Raw genomic sequence first — 23,216 nt, forward strand, 5'->3', positions numbered from 1 at the left:
ACATTGGACACCCAGTAAAAAGGAAGGTCTTGGCAAATATTAAACCAATACAAAAATTACCCTATATGTCATGTCATTCAGCAAAGGTTTCACAAGTGTTGTGATGGTTCATGCATTCCTTGGCAATTCAAAGCTTACAATCTCTATTTTAAAACAATTTACAAAATTAATATAAATTAATGGTGAAAATTTTCCATCTTCATACCATGCACAAGCAAGAAGCTAGGTATGTAGTGCCTCTTACTATACACGAGCTCTTCCTCAAAAAAGAGAACTTATAAACTAATACACAGTAAGTATGCTTAAACTAGACACAGAAGTCATGAAAGTGAGGCTAGTGGCCTTGAGACTTGCTTTCTGAGCGACTGATGACTCAAAAGCTCTTCAAGTCAGCTATAATTATAGCAAAACTGATAGCAAGTTTGTATTTGTAAAATGAAAGTGTAATTCATCTGGGCTTGTACTTTTTTTGACCTACAGCAAAGTAGTTGCTTGTGATTGCTGGCAACAACAAAAAAAAGAAAAAAATACTGTCAGACACTGAAAAACAAATATGAACAGTCTGGAAGATTTCCTGATTCTGTTGAGCTATCTGCTAAATCACCAACAAAACCACATTCTTAAGCAGCACATGATCCCCCCCCATTTTCTTGAAGTTAGCCATCTTTAAAAATAAGAAAGCTTGATCAAGCCAACTCTCAGAATGAAATTTTATTTAAAAAATAAAATCACAACTTAAAGTGGAAGATAGGACTATATAATAATTCAGTTACAAGTGCTGCTTTCATGCATGTGGTCTTCAGCTTCTGAAACATTTAGCTATGCAGTTAAAAGTACATTTATCTACTGGATGATGACCTACAACATAGTCCCTGTAACATTCACTGCAATAAGATGATGTTAAAATTACAATTCCTATATTCATCACTAAGGTTCATTTATCACAAATCCCTGCTTAGAAAAATGAGACATTTTCACTGGTCAGGAGTACCCCTGTTATTTTTTTTCTCTCATTGTAAAGACAAGGGAAACAAAGTATTCTGAGGCAGGAAATAACTCTTCCTGTTCAGTGCTGAAACGTAATAAGCAGATGGATACTGTAAACAAAATAATTTTTTTTTCAAGCAACATCTAAACCTACTGTTAATAACCAATTTTAGACACTTAAAACTGTGTCTAGCAATTAAAGACTTAAAAGTGTTTATAAATAGAAACACAATCCACCTAAGAATAAATGTTTTTTCAGACGTTAAGCATTAATGCTTGCTCAACTTCAAAACTAATGGAAGTGACATAAAAAATATTTTTGTCCCAGCATTGAATTCCATACTATTGCTTTCTAGAAACAGAGACAAAAAAAATAGTGATAATTCATGAAACACAAAGATACTACAGCAGCAGGTAGAGTCCAAATGGAGTGCCTAAGTTTAAAACAGGAGAAAAAACTATTGTGTAAAAACTTTACATTTTCTCCTCAGTCAAAAAAATCAGTTCAAAGACAGAAATCTTTGCGTAAGAACAGTACAGCTCTGAAATAATATAGGTGCAAGTTAAAAATATAGTTACTCTGTTTTTTATATTAGTGATTCCATGGCATGAACCATCCCAGTTGTATGAATACTTTGTATACAGGACAGAAAACACTATCCCAACAGTGAAAGAATGACACAGTATTTCATTTGTTCTTATAACCATGATTAACTTCCCAACTGATATAAAAAAAGTCTTTTAGAGGCCTGTGGACTTGAATTCATGAACAATGTAATACAACAGTGGAGGCTTTACAATCTGTGCTTGTTCTGTAAAAAGCAGAAGCAGCTATCTTCCTCTCATGTGACAGCTAAACCAATCTACTCTTGCCTGCACAAAGAACTCTTGTGCTTTTTCACCATGCAGGTGGGAAAGACCAACTGAGTCTGAAAGCTTTTGCTTAGTAAACAACAGTTAACTTTTCACAGAATTTAAGTATTATGTGTATTTTTACCGAACAGTTTCTGAAGTGCTCAAGAAAACTTTGTATTTTAACTCAAGCTTGGCTAAAATATTTATTAAATATTGGGTCTGTGGAAAAAATATTTTTCCTGTGACTGCATAAAGCTCCTGCATACTGCAGAACATCCTCATTTTGTGGCCCTGAACCTGCAGGGGTTTTTTTATTTTTTTTTTTTAATCTAAAGCAAGCCCCCTCACCTATTCCAGGCAAGCTGATGTTTTCCTACATGACAATGGCTAGGTTGCCCATCTCCACATCACTGTACCTCAGCACAAAACAAAACCAATAAATCCAGAGCGTATTCTACCCAGGACTTGATCCTGCAGGGTACAGAGCATTCTGATCTTCATACAGCAGAACCTATTCGTAAGTCAAGGTAACAATATGCTTAAGTGACTGCCAGGTGGTGCTTTATTTGAACAGCAGTGACAAAGCTAAGGAGCAGGCCAAAAAGACAATCTCAGAGAACATGCTAGCTTGGACCAGGGAGCCTGACATTTCTCACCAGCCCACCCCTCTGCTTCATCAGGAAGAAAGGATTTCACTCTTAAATGTTTCAGCTTTTCATGCATCAAGCAGAAAAGATACAAGGCTTCTTTTCCAGATAAATTTTAACTTTTAAACTTTGCCCCCCCCCCGCCAAAAGGCAGCATTAAGGATCTTTTAAATTCTTTTTATTAGGAGTTTTAAACCAACAGACATCAATCCTGTATTATTAGTCAAGAAATTCTAAAGAAATGGATCTAAATTGTAATACTAAAGTACAAAGCAAGCTCAGTGTGATGACTACTGTTTTTAATGCATAAGCTCAGTGGTCTGCACATTAATAACTGCATTATTCACTTTGGATTATTTGCTTCATGAACTATAAAACTAAATACAATCAGATCAATGTACTGCATGGAAACGGTCTACTGCAACGTCTTGTGCAACAAAGGCGGCAAAACATTGTCCTTTGTTTCTGTGTCTTAATTTTGAAGACTTGCAAACAGTAATTGAATAGTTAGATTATTAACAACTTGTTCTCTATGGATCAATGATTCAATATTTTAAAACAAGGTATGCATGTGTTATTTAGCAAACTATTGCTAAATACACAAGATTTACTTCTGAATAGCTCAGTGAGTTTAATACTAACTCTCTGCAAGTATTTTTCTTACAAAGGGCATATAATGGTATATGAAAGCTAAATCATAGCTCCAATTCATTTTCGTGTGCTTCTCAATGTTTAGAAACAGTTAGATGTCTTTGCTCAAATAAGACAGCAGAGAAGCCAACAGCTTTATCCAATAGACATGCTGGATGAGATTTTATTAGCAGCAGGAAAACAGGAAAAAGGCAAGTTCCGAAAGAGGAAAGAGTCAATTCACCAAGACAAGGGAAGCTCTGTCTGCTATATCCACAAATACCCAATCATAGGGAGGAAAAAAGTTATTAGCTGCTGATATTTTTTTTTAAACATTTGTCTGAAGCAAGTTAGCAAAGGTAACTTGCATACCAGCAGTGGTCAAACCATGGGTGACCACGGAAAACATTCATGAACAAAAGTGGTCACACAGCAGCTTTATTAGAACAATCAACACATTTAACAACAGGTTGTGAGGAGAAGAGCCCCAGGGTTTGATGGAAAAGCACTGAACGAGAAGGAACTAATATGGGAGAAATTACATAATCTGCTCAGTGCAAATGCCATACCTGGTGACAGCCAATACTGGGGGTGAGCTTAGATGGGATGTACAGAGCTCATTTTGGGGACCTTAAGCAAGAATTAAGAATATGGGCAAGCAGCTACCTGCAACCCAAGCCTCAACAGGTCCTCCGAACGCTGCGCTAGCCAGCTGGCCTGGAGGCATGGTAGGAGCAGTGCTCAGTGTGGGGAGTGGGGACAAAAGAGTTAGCCATTCCCTGAACTGACGTCAGCTGTTAGTGTTTTAGATAACTTCTTGCCACTAACATTTCCAGTAGGGCTCACGGTTTCTCTTTTGCCATTAAGCATTTTTAATGATATCAAGATCAGTTAAAAAAATCAGATCAAGATGGGCAAGGCATCATGGTCTGTCCTCCTGCCAGTCTCCCATTCCTTCTCCTCCTGATCCACTACTGCTGGCATCTATCATCTAACCATTTGTGTCCATCCTAACAAAGCAAAAGACCAGGTATGGCACATTCTGTTACAATGAAAAACTTAACAGGGAACTTTCTCCACCTGGTACTAAATGGCAGCAACTGCCACTTAAAGACACCATCAGACACACTACTTTGTAGAGACTAATGAATCTGGCTTCCTAAAATAGTTATGAGGATTTTAGCCAAATGTTATATAAGCGTGAAATTAAGTTCTATTCTTCTGTTAGAGTACCTGACAAACACAAAAGACAAAACAATAACCGTATTTCTTTTTTATAGCTGCCTCAGCTTCTCCAATAGCTCTTCTTCATCTTCCCTTCAGAACAACCTAGGCTCTCTTCATTTGGCCAACACACCATCCACTGAAGCTCACAAGGAGTATATATTGAGTGGTACTCTACATCCATTGTTTGCTTTTCACTCACATTAAAAAACTGCCACTTTCTTATGTCATTTAGATGAATCATTAACAAGCATTCTGCATTAGAAACATCATTCTATCTACCTCAAATAAACTTTCATCTTCTACATATATTTTGAAACATAAACTATAAACACATTTATATGTTATAAAAATACAGAAGAAGCATAATGGTGCCCAGATATAATTATAACAGAGAAACGTAACACCCAGCAGGTTCCTGTGGAACCTCTGCTGCCCTGGGGATCCCAGGCTGCAGTGCAAGAGCCGCTGTTGGAAAACACCATCTGGTGACAGCCACTGTATCCTTACATCAAAGTAGTTTTAGAAGCTAAAACATATATTTCTTCCACCATTTTTCTGTAGAAGGGAAACAAACCTGTACAGAATGTGAAAACATGAAAGAAAAACACATTCAGTTATTTGGCTTTAAAACAAGAACTACTGAGCCTACACCTCTACTAGTTTGGTAATGATCATTATTTAGTCCCAGTTTGATACACCCCTTATCTTCTCTCCCTGTAAAGTAATTTTATCAGGCATCTCTCTTGAAGACTGGTATGTCAAAAGGTGCATTTGTCAAAGAGAGTATTTCACTGCTGACAGGACAATATTCACAACAAAAGCTCTAACTCCACATACTGAGGCATCACCTTCAGTGGAACCTCACAGGCCCTGGTCAAGAAGGATCATCCCCTCAGTGATGAAGGCTCAAATCTCCAAAGATGGATGTCTAAAGTTACAGAGGTAAATTACCTGCCTGGGTTTTCTAGCTCCTATGAAGTCAAATCCACTTACTTGAAATATGTAAAATATTGGTTGGATTGCTTGCTCTGAAGCCACCTAGCCATACTTTGAGATTTTGGTGCTATTCAGTAGCCACTCAAAATGAGCCCTCCTACAAAACAAGCCAAGAAATACCAGTCTGTTTGCAACAGACGCTTGCTACAAAGCTAATGAAATGGGCTTCTCTCTTCCGCGTGTTTCCCAAGAAGGCTATCAGACATCTGAAACAAGTATTATAAAAGCTCTAGGGCTCTCTAATCCCTCCTGCTATTACTTAGTCTCCCAGTACCAACTCAGATGCATCAAGGCATACACATACTGTGGTATTTTCAAGATGTAAAAGTAGCAGTTATATTACATGATCTTCAGACTCTTTACTTTCATACTAAAAGGTTTGTAGAGGGAATTTGGTATTTTATCTCTACAAAACTAAAAGTTTATGCTATTACCGAGCAGAATTTCTAGAAATTACAGAAGTAGATAATTTTGATTGATACCCAAGACCCAAAGCTACTAATAATTGTGCAGCTTTGTTATTTTCATAATTTTATGTGTTTAGACTAATATATCTGAAGTGTGGTAACACAGCTTACACAAAGATCCATAAATTTATTACTGTATGACAAATTTCAGTATCCAAGAGAGAACAGAATCTAGTATGTCCAGTTCATGTTACAGCAACTGAAGAGAATATACAAGCCCTCTCTGCATCCTGGTGCAACATACTACTGGGCCTTATTCCAAGAACAGCAGTAATGTCATTAAATAGACTGGAATATGAGTGCTCACTGACAGTCTGTTATGTGATTAGTTCATATGCACCAGGTTATAGGATGTCAAGCATACGTGTTAGAAAGGGATTTTTTTTTTCCCAGGTTAGCCCACCAGAGCCCTCTATCTCTTGCTGAAGACCAAGTTTTTATCTGGTCATACATCACCTAAGTCAACTCCCCTTTTAACAGAATCGAATTCTTTACTTGTAGTATACAGTTTAATCTCTTAGGCACCAAACTGAACTTGGATTCAGATTCTTTAAGCCTGTCATACCCCAAAACAGGAGCATTAGCTGAAATGCAATTGGATAAGACATAGAAAGCATCAAGTCAGAACAGATATGGTCCTTGCTGATGTAAAAGTCTGAAGCCATTAACAGAAAGATGGATTAAAAGTACAGTAAAACCCAAAATACAAGTCCTAAAGCAAAGTTCTCATTCCAGATTATTTTTATATGCCTATATATTTGGTATATGAGAACATTCACACTGTTTTGAGTTAAGTGTCTGTCCTATTTTTAAAGATGAAATTGCTTATTGCATACTGGATGACTGTCAAGAGCAGAGTAAAACGTCTCCACACATAACGCACAGGATAAGGAGTTTCTTAGACAATTTAAATCCCCTATCCCCAATGCAGAAGAACATCAGATATTTTATACAAAAAAAATTATACTTTGGATCAGCTTAAGACGATAGGGATAAGCAGATAAAACCATTTATACTACATTCTCCACCTCCAATTAGAATGGTGGAAATAAGATAGCATACAAACAAGTAACTTGGAGAGGATGAGCTACATACAGTTTCAAAAGCTACAGCTTATTAAATCATTTCTGGAGGAGTTATAAACAAGAACAGAAATTTAGACCATTCTGACAGCGTTCAAAACAGAATTATCAGCAGATACCAAAATGTTCCAAGATTGCTGCTGGAAAGAGAATTTTAAAGTTCTCTCAGCAAAAGATGATCATAAAAATAAATGACATAAGAAAGCAAATAAAAAATTAAAGGCTTATAAACATGTTATTTCTAGCAAAGAAACATAACACACTCTAAAATTTTTAAGTCTTAATAACTGGTTAGGCAGTAAATGGTATGTAAGACAAATGGAGAACCAAACTTACTCTTTTCAAAACAAGTAAGTATTTAAATGATTTAAATTAAAAAGGTTATAAAACCCAACAATCTCTGGCCTTACAGAAGGAGACCAGAGACCGAGTAAGATGTTTAACAGGTTTGCTCTTTTTCTTTTCTGAAGAATGATTCAACCGCCGTGCTTCCATGATAAAAATCATTATTTGTCACCAGGGTTATATTTGTTTCTTAGTATACACTGCTGACAATTACAACAAATTATTATTGTCATCTACTAGTTGTACTGAAGTAGCATTTAGGAGTCATGAAGCAGGACCTTAGTATGCTAATCATCCCAATTTGGTTTTTTTATTTATCTATCTTGTCTGTGTCTGGTTTTGTTATTTGGTACTAAACTTTTTTAACCTTATGCTCTACTTTGATAAATATATTGACAAGAAATACAGAAAGAGAAGAAAAAACAATCCGAGTTACACTGGGAATTAATATTATTAATATGATTTCTTATGATATAGGAATAAGCAGCTGTACTAAGTAAGCACTAAACCTTGCTAAAGAGAGATGTCTTGCTCACTGACACTCAGAGACCCATCCAAAACATCCTTGTCCTGCGAAGACTTATGCATATGCTGAATTTTGCTCCAAAAGTCAAGGAGGACTAAACATTTCCACATATTTTTGGCTCTGACACAAAAAGCTTTCCTGAGGTGCAGAAATAAAGTAAAAAATTCCTTGTAAGCCTATTTTGAGTAACTGCTAGGTGAAGAAATACAACCCTATAGCAACATATTAGAACCCTTCACCCACTTATGGTACATCCATAGTGGTCAGCATATTTTCTACCAGCAGAAAGTCACAGGGGAACTGGCTCTCACCATGAAGACCCAGACTTAGGCTCTTCAGTTCCTTAACTCTTACACATATAACCCCCTCGCACATATACAGAGTGCTCTGTGCTGGATGAAGAAAGCACTGTCTCCCCCCTGTGCAACAAGGAGACCATTCGCTGATATCTGTCAACTAGTCTAGCCACACGCCAAGCATACAGTAACTACACCCACTTCAACAATGGCAGCTACTATTACAAATGTTTATTTTTGTAAGATAACAAGTTAACAAGACAAAAAAATGACAGGAAAAGGCATTCAAAACTTCTGCAAGCATATAGCTAAAAATGGTTATAGTTTCAGTAATTCCTATTTTGGCTTCTTTAAAAACCATACTATAGAGAAAATGAGCGAAGGAATCATATCTGATGAGGAACAGAGTATTTACTGAGGTAACTTAAAAAAATTTTAAAAATCAATCTAGTTAGCAAGCAATAAAAAAAAATTCCTTAACTAAATAGGTCTGTGATAACAAAGGAAGGCAATTACAGGACAGCAAGTACATGGACTACTTTACAAAAATATACCATTTTTTCTCACCATCCTCAGTGTATTCCTGACTTTTTATTTTAAAACTTCGCTGCATTCATATCTCACTTATAACAATGTACAGAAGTTTTTAATTTATAGTAATGCATACATCTTTAGAAATTTAATTCTTGATACTAATTACAAATTACATAGTCAAAGTAAAAATGCAGTAAGCTCACATCCCTTTGATATGGACCTAGTTAAAGGAACAGGGGTATGTTCAGTATTAGCTTAAAAATTTACATAAAAATTGCAGACACATGCACATAGCAGTGTGAAAGCACAACACTGAAGCAGCATCACTTTACAAGAGCTCCAGCTTGTCACCAGTGATTTGAGGAAGGACACAATGTTCCACATGAACAGAATCTGATCAGAAAGGCTTTGCATTCAACTTTCAGTTTAGTCATTCCCTCCCAGGCTCCTAGGGACAATATATTGTTCTGTTAGCAAGCACCTGGGGAAAACTCTTTCACAAGCCATGGGCACCCCATCATAAAAAGATAAAAATAGCATTACATATATCTAGAAAGATGCATGAGCGTGAAGTTATATAGATAGACACTACACTTATGCAAAACATGCTTTTTCATATATATATCTATCTATGTATCTACGAAGATGATCGGGGGCTAGAGCACCTCTCCTATGAGGACAGGCTGAGAGAGTTGAGGTTGTTCAGCCTGGAGAAGAGAAGGCTCCAGGAAGACCTTATTGTGGCCTTCCAGTACTTAAAGGGGGCCTATGGGAGAGACTCTTTAACAGGGAGTGTAGTGATAGGATGAGGGGTAATGGCTTTGAACTGAAAGAGAGTAGATTTAGATTAGAAGTAAGGAAGAAGTTCTTTACTGTGAGGGTGGTGGGACACTGGAAGAGAGGCTGTGGCTGCCTCATCCCTGGAATTGTTCAAGGCCAGGTTGGATGGGGCTTGGAGCAGCCTGGTCTAGTGGAAGGTGTCCCTGCCCATGGCAGGGGGGTTGGAACTAGATGATCTTTAAGGTCCCTTCCAACCCAAACCATTCTATATTAAAAGGAATAGTCTAATTTCATCAAGGCATGCTATGCAAGAGCAACTAGAAGCAATTTTAAGCATTTATACAGTATTTGAGGGAGGATGTAAGAAGTAAGAGCTATTGTGTCAGATGGATATCATTTTTGCTATCTGTGAAACAATCTTAAATTAATTTTGCTTGTTTCATTTATTATCTAGTGAGATGTATTTGGTCCTACTAAATCCAGGTTCATGAAAAAGAGTAGCAGTATCTGACATAAAGTGCGAAGTCTTAGTTTAAAGAGACACTGGTAGTGAATAAAGATGCCTTCATTACCTTCAGAGTTCAGTTAGGATACTGACTTCCAGTGGACTACTGCCAACCTTCAGCAGGTTTTGTGGGCCATAAAGCACTCTGTCATCTCTGCTTACTAAAACCAGTGCTCAGTACATACAGCTCTACACGCCAGTTCCCTACATCCCACTTTGACCACACTCCTGAGTTCTCTAGACCAATGGCTTCATTAATCATTACAGGGAAAGTAGTAAGTGAAAAAATAAAATTTAAAAAAAAAACAAAAAACCCAAAAAAGCAAACCTATACTTCCTGCAAAAAGTCATCTGATAAGATTCTGAATTCAAATCAAGTAAATGCTATGGGGGAGATGGGGGTGGTGCCTTCACTTCCATCTTCCAGCAGTCTACCAGGGAATGCTTTGGCTGCTTTTCATTTCTTGCACTTATTTTTGAAATTAAACAGCAATTTTTGATTCAAGGATAGCACTCTTTAGGATTCCTGTGCTTGACAGTTATAAGAAATCTTTTCCTTCCATCAAGATTGTGTAAAGTGATTGGTTTGTAAAAATTTGTAAAATATTATCACTGTATTGATTACGCCACCATGCCACTTTGAACACTGAAAGCAATTCTGTATCTAAGGAACAACGGAAAGATTAAAAGACATGACCAACAGGACAAAATAAACTGCACTGTTGAACAACCCCAAATCTACACTGATATTCACCCATCTCCCACTACTGCATTATTCAAACATCCTGGTATATGTACTTATATGGTAGTTGGAACAAATCTGTTTTCTAACATCATGTGGGACATTGAGGCCATAAAATATATTGAAAATAAGTAGTAATATTTTAAAGTAATAATGAACTCTGGATCATACCAACTGTATCTGTTTGGCATAAGACTGAAAAAATTCTTACTGCTGTTAAAAAACCTCTTTGAAGTGGAATGGAGGAAAGTTTTCCAGAACTGGGGAGTTAATCTTTCACTGTGCTGTCTAATCAGCAGCACAACTGAGTAAGAGAGCAATTCCAGTTCATTCTCCATTCTGAGATCTCCTCGCCAGGGTAACTGTATGGGTTTTGGCTGGCAAGCAGTTACAACAGTAACTCAAACTTTCATATACTATTGTTAAACAAAACCAGACTAGCTAAATTTACCAATGTCATCTTTTTATTGATCCAAAGGAATCAGGGAAGGAGGAAAAAAAAGTTGTGAAAACCATGAAATTTATAAATGGGAATAAGCACAGGCAATCATGGTACACAAGTTTTGTGGATGTACAAGGGACTGCAAAAAATTATAAAAAGTCAAAAAATTAAAACTGTCAAAAATCTCAAAAACACATATTTAAAAAAATATCAACAGCAGCACTCAAGTGGTATTCTTTATTGCCATGGATAAGCATCACATTAAAGTGACTTGTAAGAAAGCTTTTTCATTTATCCTAACAAGCACAGAAAAGAAACAACCATTGTCGTAGAAGAAGAGGAAGTAGTTGTGCATTGCTGAAGCTACAAAATAATTATGATTACAAAAAAAAGCATTTACTTGCTTATTGAGACAACTGTATTCACAGCATTGGTTATAAGATAAGCACCAAAGGTATTTTAGGTGGGATGCATACCAAGTATATCTGTAAGATAATTATCTGGAGCATGGGAATATAGAGATAAATGTATACTTCAGCCAGAGGAGACGTTTTCAATGACAAAGATCTCTCTCTCACATATTAGATTCCCTTAAAAAGGGAACTTGAGAAACAGAATTATAATGATGGACTTAAAATTAGAGTTTGACTTTACTTGGGACTTGTTTTAAATATTTAATACTGACAATCATCAGAGATGGAATAAATAGAGTATTTAGTACTTTACAAGTGCCTGATGTCAGATCCTTCTTTTAAACTGTCTGCCCATTTAAGCTTACTTAATCAGAAATTGACTATCAGCATTCAAGCTAATAGGTTCCGATTTCCTGTATGTTGTTGACCAGATAAGGTATCAGTTACCATTTAAGACCAGTGACACCGATTTTTCTTCAATCACATACAATCTACAACTACTCAGACCATCTTTCAGGTAGCTGACAGAATAAGCCTGAGGCCCACTCAAGCTTTTCAATTAAGGTAGTCAAAGCAGAACTGCAAGAAAGACTCCAAGCCATGAACCAGCAACCAAGAAAAATTTGGTTAAGAATTGCCATGCAGTTCATCCATGCTAAAGGACCCTGAAAGGTATAGATAGGAAGCAGTATTAACTGTTTCTGTAGCACCCTCAAGCACTGCTACAGCTGAGATAGCAGCACCCAGTGAAGTCCATGGCTTCAAAGGAAAAACATTAACATACAAGTGTACTTTCAGATTTTTAAATTGCTCTCCCACATAGCCCAAAAGACAAAGATTGTGTTTGTTCTGCAATACTATACACTAGGCTTTTGTGGACTACTCATGTAAGCTCATCAATGCAATCCTCAAACATCCATCTTCTGTCCACAATTGTGTTCGCCCTCAACAAAGCAAGTCTAAAATTTAACGGAGCAGTTCTCCAGAATTCTGACACTATCAATAAACTTACATTAAGAAATCTAAAATAATAATAGCAAGGCCCTTTCATGAATATTCCCAATATAAGGAAGAATGCTGGGATGCTCCCACATGAAGTTCACACTGCCTAAGTATTCACGTACAAAAATGACAAGGTTTCCTTGCTTTATCCCTCCCTCCCCACCCAAAGGAACTAATTTAAAAAATTGATATAAAACATGGTAAGGCTATCATGAAGCACTAATGCTTACCTGAGCTTTGCAGTGAAGTGAAAGCAGTGTACTGCTTCCCTGAGACAAGAAAAACCAGAATGTAATAATGCTTTTATAACAGTAACTTTATTAATAAAAATTAATGTATACGTAAAAGTAAACTTTATTCAAGGTGCCAAAATTAAAATAATTAAAAACATTTTTGATAGGTTAAACAATCACTTGGTTCCACATACATACAAAGTAGTTCCAGTTTTCTCAAACTTCATGATACATGTTTGAGAAAGTTGTATAAACAAAAGAGAAACCTCCTATCATCTGTCTGCAAGATGACATTTCACTATTACACATGACAAGCAAGGCCATACTGAAATTAAAATTACAAGGAATTAAGTTTTCTTTAGAAGGCTTTCTTACCAAGCCCAAATCTACAGCATGGTTTTCAAACATCTTGATTTGCAGACTTTATTTTTAATTTTAAAATGATACCTTTGTACAGAAAAGCCTTGCTTTTCTTATTTTTACAGAACTTGTGAAATATAACTAAGCTATAAGCCCTGGAGAAACATGTAGGCCCCCGGTTCAGGAGTGCCTGTTCTAGAACATAAAAACAATAGAGTCAAATATCAACATCCACTTCCCCCCCCCTCCCCCCCCCCCTTTTTTTTTAAGGTGTTTTCCATCACTAAAGCAGATTTGGAGACAAATAGTATAACTTATGTGAATGCATTTCATTCAGTTATTTGACCCTTGAAATCTTTAGCACAGAAGTCCACTGCCAACAACATACTCAAGTGAAAGCACTTCCTTGTAACAACTATTGTTTTTCTACATTTCTCACCATGCCTCCCTAAAAAATAATATGCCCAAGTGCTACCATTCTGAAGCCATCTGAAATAAGTGAAAGCCTGATTACAAATATTTTGCTTATATTCCCCTACTTCCTAGTTGTCACTATCACCACCACCTGATCAGCAAGAACAATCACTATTAGGAATTGGTGAATATGATTCAGGCAGCAGTGAATTGAAAACATTTTTGCATTTTATTTAAAACAGCTCAAGAGAAACTTCAGTCCTGAATAGCAGAGATTTTATTCAAATTATCCCTACATGATTTTGGTTTTGTAAAGTGAAGAAATATTGGAGCTTTGATTTTCAGTTTCACAGGTATTAGCACTGTCCTTGGAATTTTTTTTTTTTTTTTTGAAGAAAGTTCTTGCAGAGCAAGTTAAAGCTCTACGGGAAAAGCATGTAAACTGTGTCAGTCCCTGGTATGAATGTCTCATTTATGAAGGGATCATAAAATGAATGTACTTCATCTTAAATTTTGTTGCTGCCAATACATTAAACATTTTAAAAATCCACATGTTAAGCAGAGAGCCTACTACACAAAGCCCTTTGTGCAGGACAGTATTTCTGTAGTTCCGTCAAGTTTCAAAACCAAGACAGAAGAGCTTTGGATGTTGCTGCAAGTGTATCACATGTATCCTTCCCTACAAGAAAACTTTAACACGAATACTGTTTTAATGCACAGAGGTGTTTTATCCATTACCAGTACCTGCCTATGTATTAAGCTTTAACGCTGCCCCCCAGCAATGTTGGATTTCAGATAGTTTCAATGCAATTAATTCACAATCAACACTGCAATGACAAAAAGTAGGAAAATGTAGTCTTGCTTACAGCCACACTTAACCTGCTCTAGACGGATACAACAACATTGCAGCCCTTGTCTCCTAGAGCAGACCAGTTTTCAACTTACCACCCAACAACGTTAGTGCAACCAATGTAACACAAAATTCGGCATTGGGTGGAATGTGCAAACATACAGTTAGACTAGGAGTCCGTGCTACTGTAAAATGCCATCCTTAAATTTAATTCAAGTATTAATGACAAAATGCAGTTACAGCAGTGTGTGACAGGCATTTAAGACTCATGAAGACTGCTGTGCTCCCCTTTTCAGGGAAGAGGCACAGCTAGAGATGATATATTGTCAGCATAGAGCTAGCTACTACACAAAAGCAGCAGATTTCAAACCGAGGCCTCAGTTGAAAGCTGTGGTTTCAATGCAGTTCAGTCCAAAATAACTACTTCCTGATGGCAACTTTTAAATTCAACTTCCTAAAGGTCAATTTATCAAGAAATACTAACGTTAGGCTATTAAGAAAAAACCCTGTGTAATTAATCTTGTAAAACCTGTCATACATAAACACAAGATGCAACATTTTCCCTAGTTAGCTCGTCAGAAAACACAAAATCAATTACATAGCAATGTTGAATTTTAACTCAAAACCACAAGTAAAGTTGACAATTTTATTTTTAATATTCCAACTAAAGGATATACTCATACAACAAAAGAGAAATTGGACATGTAAAGTCTAGTCTATAGGCCAGAGTTGAACTAGAGCATAAAAAAGAAAAATCAGAAGTACTGCATTTTTTTGCAACATAAATCAGCTCACAGCAAGCTGCAACAAAGTTCTAAACCCTTTCAATCCACTAGCAGTATGTGACAGAGATAGTTATTTTAGCATTTTAATGTAGTCTTTAAAAAAAGCTGAACTGAATCCCAGAGAATGCTACCAAACTGAAAATCACGTGGAACATTTGTAAAACTGGACGTTCAGAGATATTACTGAAAATTTTTTCCATGGGACAACACAGAGAAAGTAAAAATTGCAAGTTTATTTCTTTACTAAGCAGCGTTCAAAGTTTATAAGGAAAGAAATGCAAAAAAGTTGAAACAGTTTTTCAGAGTATTAATCTAAAAGCAAACTCAGTAATGCAAGACATTCAGATTTCATTTCTTACCACTCCCCCATCTGCCATTCCATATCCATCAAAGAAAAGCCAAGCTAGTGCTGCTGTGGGTACTTCAAGTTTTTCAGTTTGGTTATGGATCTAAATTTCAGCCATAAATGCTTAAGTTTTATAGAACAAGATGCTTTTAAGCATGAAAAAATACACTGAGTATTAAAAAAAAATAATAAATCAAACAGCAAAGAGTCCATAAAGTATTTATATGCAAGTAGGATCTTGAATTTGCTGCTAGAATACTCTTAGATCAAGTACTAACATTAGAACTAGAGTGGTAACAAGCCTAGAAACACATTAGGTAATTTAAATACCTAGGCTCTGAATAAACAGCTATATATGCCACTACAGAGGAAGAAGGGGCCAGAAGTTGTCCTAACTTGGGTAAGTAACCTGTTGAAACAGTTCCATATACCATCTTCCCAGGAGCAATGTCAGTTTGAGGAGTTCCTACTCCCCACCTCGATTATTCATTTCTGTTCCTCCCTGCTGATGTGGATCTGACTTAAAAAAAAAAACAAAAAAAAAAAAACAAAAAAACCACCACACATTTTGAAACTTGAAGTTGGAGAAGAGAAAATGGAAAACTGTTGAACTAGATTTGATCTCCAATCCAATTCATAACATGGTCCTGCAATAATTTCCCAGGAAAACAGACAGGATGGCATTTCTGATGAACAAGCTTCAGTCAGTCTTTTAAGACATAATAGTAAGGTCTTCCATTGTCACAGTACCCATGCACTGTAATACAGATTTATTCCAGTAGAGAAGATGCCCTGCATGCAGCAATGGAATCTACCACACTGGAAACTAGTTTCATAGGATGAAGAAAGTTTTATTATTAAAATGAAGCCGCAGAAGTAGGAACTACAGCCCCCAAATTCTGAAGTCTATTCTCCTTCAGCCTGAATTTACTTAGCAAGGTAGCAGGGGTTATGACCTGCACCCACGAGATTAGATGTATTGGAAAGCTTAACACTCTGAAAACAATTAATACTACTTTTTTTTGGTTTTTCTCTTCAAGAGGTTACTCCCAAAAAATAACTACTTCCTTTGTTTCCTATTTACGGTAGGAAGAAAAAGCTACATTTTCAGGACAGAAAGGAGGCATGGCAGTATGACTCAAAGATAAATGTAAGAATAGAGCTTACAGGCAACTGTAGACTGTGCATTGACAAGGCTCCCAGCTGCATAGTCTCTCACTCCACATGATCTCCCCATAAAAGCACCTTTATAAGACTAAACCAGAAGTCCACCTAGCCCAGTATGCTACGTCAAGCAACAACTACCTATGCATGCTGTGGTAAAACTACAGGAACAACCATGGATCAACTCCTACCCCTAGATTCTTCCCCATGTTCACCAGCAATGTGTGGCTTCACGGAGGAATCAGAGGAGGATGCTGCCACATGAATTTGCCCAACTGATTTTTGACCTGCTGTAAGTTTTCATCTGCTTGTTTGTATGTAGACTGCACTCTAGAAATCAAAGGCATGTCATGTGAAATGACCTGAGATGTTTAAAAGAAGTTGAGCTGACCTCAGGGGAAAAAGAAATAATGATGTTTACTCAGCACACCGTAATACTAAAAAAAAAAGGCAAGATGACAGCTGAAATTAATTGTAGTACAGAAAGTTACATAAGATACATGTTAGAGGTAAATGCACATTGTTTATACCAATTTATATGCCACCTTTGTGTACAAATATAGGTCAGAGAACAAAACCCACTGTTAGAAAACAGGAAAATTGAAGGCCTGGGAATACAGTAACTTAAGAAAGAATTCCCATAAAAACACCCCCCCACACCCCCTTGAGGTCCCTGCTTTCTTTTAAAATCCTGAGGCAAGTTGAAAAAAGTTGTAATCAAACACTGAAAGAAGCTGTCAATGCAAGCAGACATTCAACAAACAGATCTTGTCAGTGTTATCACATACATACTGCCCAGAAGAGGAGAGGAAGGCAGGCAAGTTCCATTTCATGAAGGCTTTCCCTGGGCTAACTATACTAGCAATGAATTCTCAGAAATAAGGTCAGATTGAACCATGGCTTGTGTTAAAAAAATGACTTGTAAGTCATACCTCAACAAATCAGAAGACAATTATCAATTACTACAAACTATAAAAAAAGTGTTCAGTTACATCAGTTTCCTCACAAACAGTGAAGCTAAAACAGAAACACTGTGTGTTTGTATCTTGGAACATGTTCTTAGGGATCTCAGCAGTTCTTCCTGCTCTGGGCATTGAAGTTTCTGACAAAGAGTAAAAAGTCTGTAATTTCCTGCTTTGCAAAACTAACAAAACGACTGACACTTTTTCAACCTCTAACAGGCAGACAGGAACAGATTACTGTACCTCGATGTTGGTAGTGTTTCATTAGCACAGTGAAAGTGGTACCTCAGCTATGAAGGAAAGCTGGCAGCTGAATTACAGATAAACAAAACCTAAAACCCTCAAATTCCTGGAGGCATCAACAACAAAAAGGCAATCTCTTCCCAAGGCATAAACAGAACAAGACCAGACATTAGTCAAGAAAGATGCATTTTCATGCGCTCTCTGAAACATAAACACAAAAAGGACAGAACTTTCAATACATGCATTAAAATTATATTTGACATAACACAGATGGCATGAAGACAAAGGTAGTTGCTAATGGAAGTTAAAGAAGGCTTCGTAAGGACTCCTCCCCTTGCAGAAATGGGAATGAAAAAACATTTTACAGAAGTCTGCATGCTTTCAGTTTCTCTTATCTGGCTAAGAAAAAATCCTTCTCTCTCCTGTTGCAGCACACAAACATCTCTGTGAAACTCAGTTCATGGGAGGCAGAAATCTGGAAAACAGAAGTTAGTTTCAAGTGTGGTTCTAACATCTGAGCATGTTTTATGAAGCTATTTCTTTTCTACGGATCATTACATTCAAAAAATCAAAATGGTTGGGCAATGTAGAAATACAGCTGTTTGTTTCAACAATTATAAAAAGGGAAACGTGTGTGACAAACAGTCTTGCATTACTTTTGTACTGAATTGTTATGAATAGCACAGTACAGAGTTGACTGAATTTAAAGTATGTAGTAATAAAATAAACTTAGTAGATATGATCAGCACAGAACTGAATTTTACTATACTATACAATCTGTCACAATTCAGCTTCCCCTTAGACGACTTAAGTAATAAACAATTTACTACGAGAGCCATTCAGAACGCAACAGGAAGCATTTTGCTAGAGATCAGACTTTGTTTTCTTGTGCTACAGAATACACTCACTGGGACTGTTCTTTGCAGCAAGTGTTTGGTTACTTCGAATCAAGTCCACAGCAAACTCGCCATCTGCTAAAGATACAGCTGCATGAGGTAAGCTAAAAAAGAAGTACAAGGCAGTTGTTACCTGCAATTTATCTCAGAAGACTTTTACAGTAGTATTTTTAAAAGTTCTTCTAGGAGCAACAAACTCAGATCTGCCTTTTTTTTTTTCAGGGAGAGTTCTTTTACAGTTCACAAAATGCAAATATTTCTTATAAAATTATTCTCTTTACAGCAAAAGAAATCTTGTGTCATTTACATATAATACATCTAGTTGAAAGTGGTACAGTAAAGAAAACATTACCTAATTTAGGAGATGTTACTATGTAAATAGCAGCTGGCTATGCCATCTGCAACATAGCAGCTCCAGCTTCACAGTGCATTGAGAGTAAACTACTTGCATATCCATAGGATATGAGTATCTCTTATCCATAGGACAGTATACCACACTCTCTCCTCAGTCCAGAACCCAATAAGCAAAGCAAGGTGTTCACATCTATGTAACAGCATTAGTATACAAGCAATGTTCTTACTGTTAAGAAAGCAGAGCATGAAATCTAACCTATGCATCTAAGTGTTGCCAACAAAAATTATGATCAATGGTGAAGCAAGTTAGTTATCTGGAGTTTTTATTTTAGTTTACTCAATCAAAATATCCATAGTTTTTCTCCGTTATGAAGGGCAGTAGAATTCAAATGTATGAGAATAAGCAAAAAGGTCTATGTCTAATTTAACACAATTCACAAGTGCCACTAATGTCTGGGGGGGGGGGGGGGGGGTGGAGTGCTGGTGTGGGGGAGGAACAGTCATCCTTGTCTGAATCTTTTCCTGGTTTCATGTGTTCTCCAGTTACTACAAGCAAACAAGACGATATTCCACTGTATACCCCTGAAGTGCTTCACAAATTGATTTGATCATTAAAAGCAACACTTCTAGTGTAAAACATACTGAAACATATTGTTAACTTGCCATCAGATCAAAAGACATTAGAACTATGCTGGTATTAATTGCAGCCCCACAAATCAGTCAAGCAATCCTATCTAAGCAAGCAAACAAACTATTAATACTAAATCTAGAAGAAAAAAATGCAAACAAAAAAGTCTTGAAACAATATCAGAGAACATTAAAAGAAATCACTCCAATATCTATATCCCCCCTGCCTCAAAAAAAACCCCCAAACAACCCCAAACTTGCCTTACACTTTATTCCGTGTATTCATATATCTGATAACTGTCACTTGTTCCAGAGGTATGTGCCCAAGTTTGCTGGTAAACTGCTTACTTATTAATAGGCAATGAAATAAATTGAGACAAAAGACTGAAGCACTGTTTTTCCATGAAGTGCTTAAAATCAGACATGACAATGATCCTTTGAGACTATTTAGGCATTTTTGTGAAGTAATTACTGATAGAGGCAATTATGTCATACTATCATAATTATTACACTATTCCTCATTCTCATGAGCTAGAACTGCACTACTCGGCCATATTTCACTTGAGAAACCAACCTACACAACAGGCCTGAAAGGCATCCTTACTTCTGCTTGGTGCAAAATTTTCCCAACATTGACCATGTTGCTGTCTGGGAGCAAGAGAGATCTGCTTCAATTTTTTTCCCCTTTTATTGGGAATAAAGCATTTCAAAGATTAAAAAAAGGAGAAAATACTAGATTGAATTTGTGGAACAAGTTATAATTTAAACTTCTATATTTGTTTCCCACCTTTTTAAACCATTACTCTTTAAAAGTGGCTTCCAGATTTCTCACTTTATAGCAAATCCTGTGTAGTGTTTTTATGCCAGTGTATCTAGGACACCTTTCTAACTCACGTATGAAATACAGTGTAAATGGTTATCTCACAGAAGATTTCATACCAATCGGCAGGTTAAGATTTGTGCATCTGCAATGAAACCAAACTGCATAATTCTACAATTTCTCTGATTTTAAAACCTTAAGAAAATATCACAGAAAATAATAAAAGTACTTTGCAGGACCTCCTTGGTAGCAGACACTATTCAAAAATATTTCATAAATTTAAGGGGTTTTAAACAACAGTATTAGACCTAGATATGGGTGTAATTAAAGAAGAATATGCACTTTATTTTTTAATCTTACGTTTAAAAGCCATCTATATAATTTTGCACCTACAAGAACAGCTTTATTTAAATTAGCATTCCTTGGGTGTCTGTGCTTTCAGGAAAAAAGCCAAAATCAGAAACCCACCTCCCAAAACCTAGTACAGAACCTAAATTACAGAAATATTTTTTCCTTAACTTTCACCCTACTGTTAACTCCAGAAGAACAACGAATGCAAAATACTTGAAACATATGTGTACAACGAAGGCAAACCCAGAAGAATAGGCCATAAATGACAACATTGAACGAGCTCCCGAGTTCCAGTAAAGTTAAGACCTGTCTCTTTTCCTCTCCACATCCCACAGTCAGACACAAATCCCTACCAACACAGACTACAAGTTCTGAGGCTGGCTGAGAAACCATTTTCTCTTACAAAAGGTCCAAAAGCCTGATCATTTGCAAGTGTTGGCATTTCACTCTGGGACTAACCCGTAAGAGAGTTCCTCAGTCACTTCACAGCATTAAATTCACCAATTGAGAGACTCCGTCTGCAGTGCTGTTTTAACAGGAATTTCTGAAACTAATGCATACCTTCCTGCAGTAAGTTTTTACTTCAATTTATTACCAGTTTCTCATGAAAATTCTCCAGTAGTTTTGAGCACCATGATACCCTAAAGTAAGAAAGGCACTAAGTAAATCTGTGCTTTCAGTTGTGTCTTAATCTGGTTTCCGGAGCTCTTCCAGTTCATTTTATTTCAGTGGTCTAAGGGAAGGTTAAACTAACACTGACTGACTCTTGTATTTCTGTTCAAAACCATCTTATAATTTCTTCATGCAACAACAAATTCTGGTCCATTAAAATGACAACCTTAAACTTTATTGGTTTTCAAAATTGGTGGATAAAAGCCAGCTAGTCTCTCTTCAAAAACATTGAACAAAAGGCACCTCAAGCAAGTTATGTATTTTAAGAAAACTAAAATTCTGGCATTATTCTCAGAATTCTTAACCACTTCCAACTTCAAATTAATAATGCAAATAATGTTTAATATTGTGCACTCAATCCTAAAAAAGTCAGAATACACCACATCACTTTGAGCAAACTGGCTGATAAATTACTCTTCTGTTAATTTGTTCCCACTGCCAGCTTCAGAAAAAGAGCATTACATTTCTGAAGAAGGTGAAAGACTACCAGTGACTGCTGTTCTGGATTGTTCCCCTCTTTGCCTTCACATTACAAAAGCTTCCCAATTCATATGGAAGTATCTACAGGAGCAATTTGGTTTTTCTAAAGAAATGCCAAGCCTCCCAAAACTGTTACCAAATTTAGGCTTCACATTTAAGTAACTAATTCTATATTTCAGCTGTATTTAAAATCCAACCTTCACTTTCTGCATAAGCAATTCTAATCAAAGAGGGCACAGTAAAGAAGAAAGAACAGAAGATGCATTCATCTCCAGAAAACACATAAATCAAATACCGACAAGAGAAATTCAGAACTATTAATTAAAATTTTAAAAGAATTTGAGTAACTCAAGTGGGTTTTTTTGTATAAACATTCAGACAGAAGTATATCAATCTAGAAAGCAGCAATAGAAGACAAAAATATGTTTTAAAATTCCAATATAAAAAAAACACTCAATAAGGGATATGACAGTTACTTTGGAAAAAAAAAAAGCCTAATCACAAGGAAAACAAGACTACAATGAATGAGAATGCAACTGGATACAAAAAACATGAAGAAATTGCTAGCTAGAAGTTCTGGTATGTTTTGTGATCCTATTCAAGAACCAGCATGTACTTAAGGCACAGGTGAGGCCCAACTCACCTAATCCTTTTTTGATTTTTGGATTTGATGAAGCACAACTCATTTCTGTTTGAGCCAATTTCTGTAATTCTCTGTACGCTCAATTAGGTTAAAGTATCTTCACATTGTAAAAATCTAAACTTGCACAGCTCAAAAGACTGTTTATCCTTGTGGCTTTATTTTTTTTTTTTCTTCCTTTTGAAGCAAGCTATTAGTTGCTCACTCTTTGTACTAGACTCATTAGATCATTCTACAATTTTTAAACTGATTTTATATATTTGCAAGCAGCCAAAACCGTCTTACTCAAAATTAAGTGAAATGAAAATGAAGAGCTAATTATCTTCAAGAACACTCATTCTTATTTGGAAAGATCAAATTGTCAAATCTGCTTTATAAAGCTTTCCTCCAGAAGTTTCACAGGGTTTCTTTGCAGAAAGTCGTAAGTGAAATCTCATTAAGTTGCATGTTGTCCACACTTCCACAATCGCTTTGAGGATTTAAAATCAGAATCTATATAAAAATCAGTAGTAACCTAAAGCAGAGTGGGTTGTTGGTTTTGTT

The 23,216-nt window shown here is 36.3% G+C and overlaps 1 protein-coding gene across 4 annotated transcripts in view; it reads right to left on the bottom strand.

Annotated features, from left to right (window-relative positions):
- The window catches only part of MAP3K1 (mitogen-activated protein kinase kinase kinase 1), a 65,060-nt gene that overhangs the window by 26,059 nt on the left and 15,785 nt on the right, over window positions 1-23,216 (bottom strand). The window contains exon 1 of one of the 4 annotated variants that reach the window (XM_052777501.1): window positions 17,834-17,954. The exons of the other annotated variants lie outside the window; for them this stretch is intronic. The gene's annotated coding sequence lies outside the window, so the exon portion shown is untranslated. Of the gene's footprint in view, window positions 1-17,833; window positions 17,955-23,216 lie in introns of those variants that run through there. 4 annotated transcript variants of the gene reach the window in all.

The sequence above is a fragment of the Harpia harpyja genome, chromosome Z, assembly GCF_026419915.1.
Source record: "Harpia harpyja isolate bHarHar1 chromosome Z, bHarHar1 primary haplotype, whole genome shotgun sequence".
NCBI classification, from domain to species: Eukaryota; Metazoa; Chordata; class Aves; order Accipitriformes; family Accipitridae; genus Harpia; species Harpia harpyja.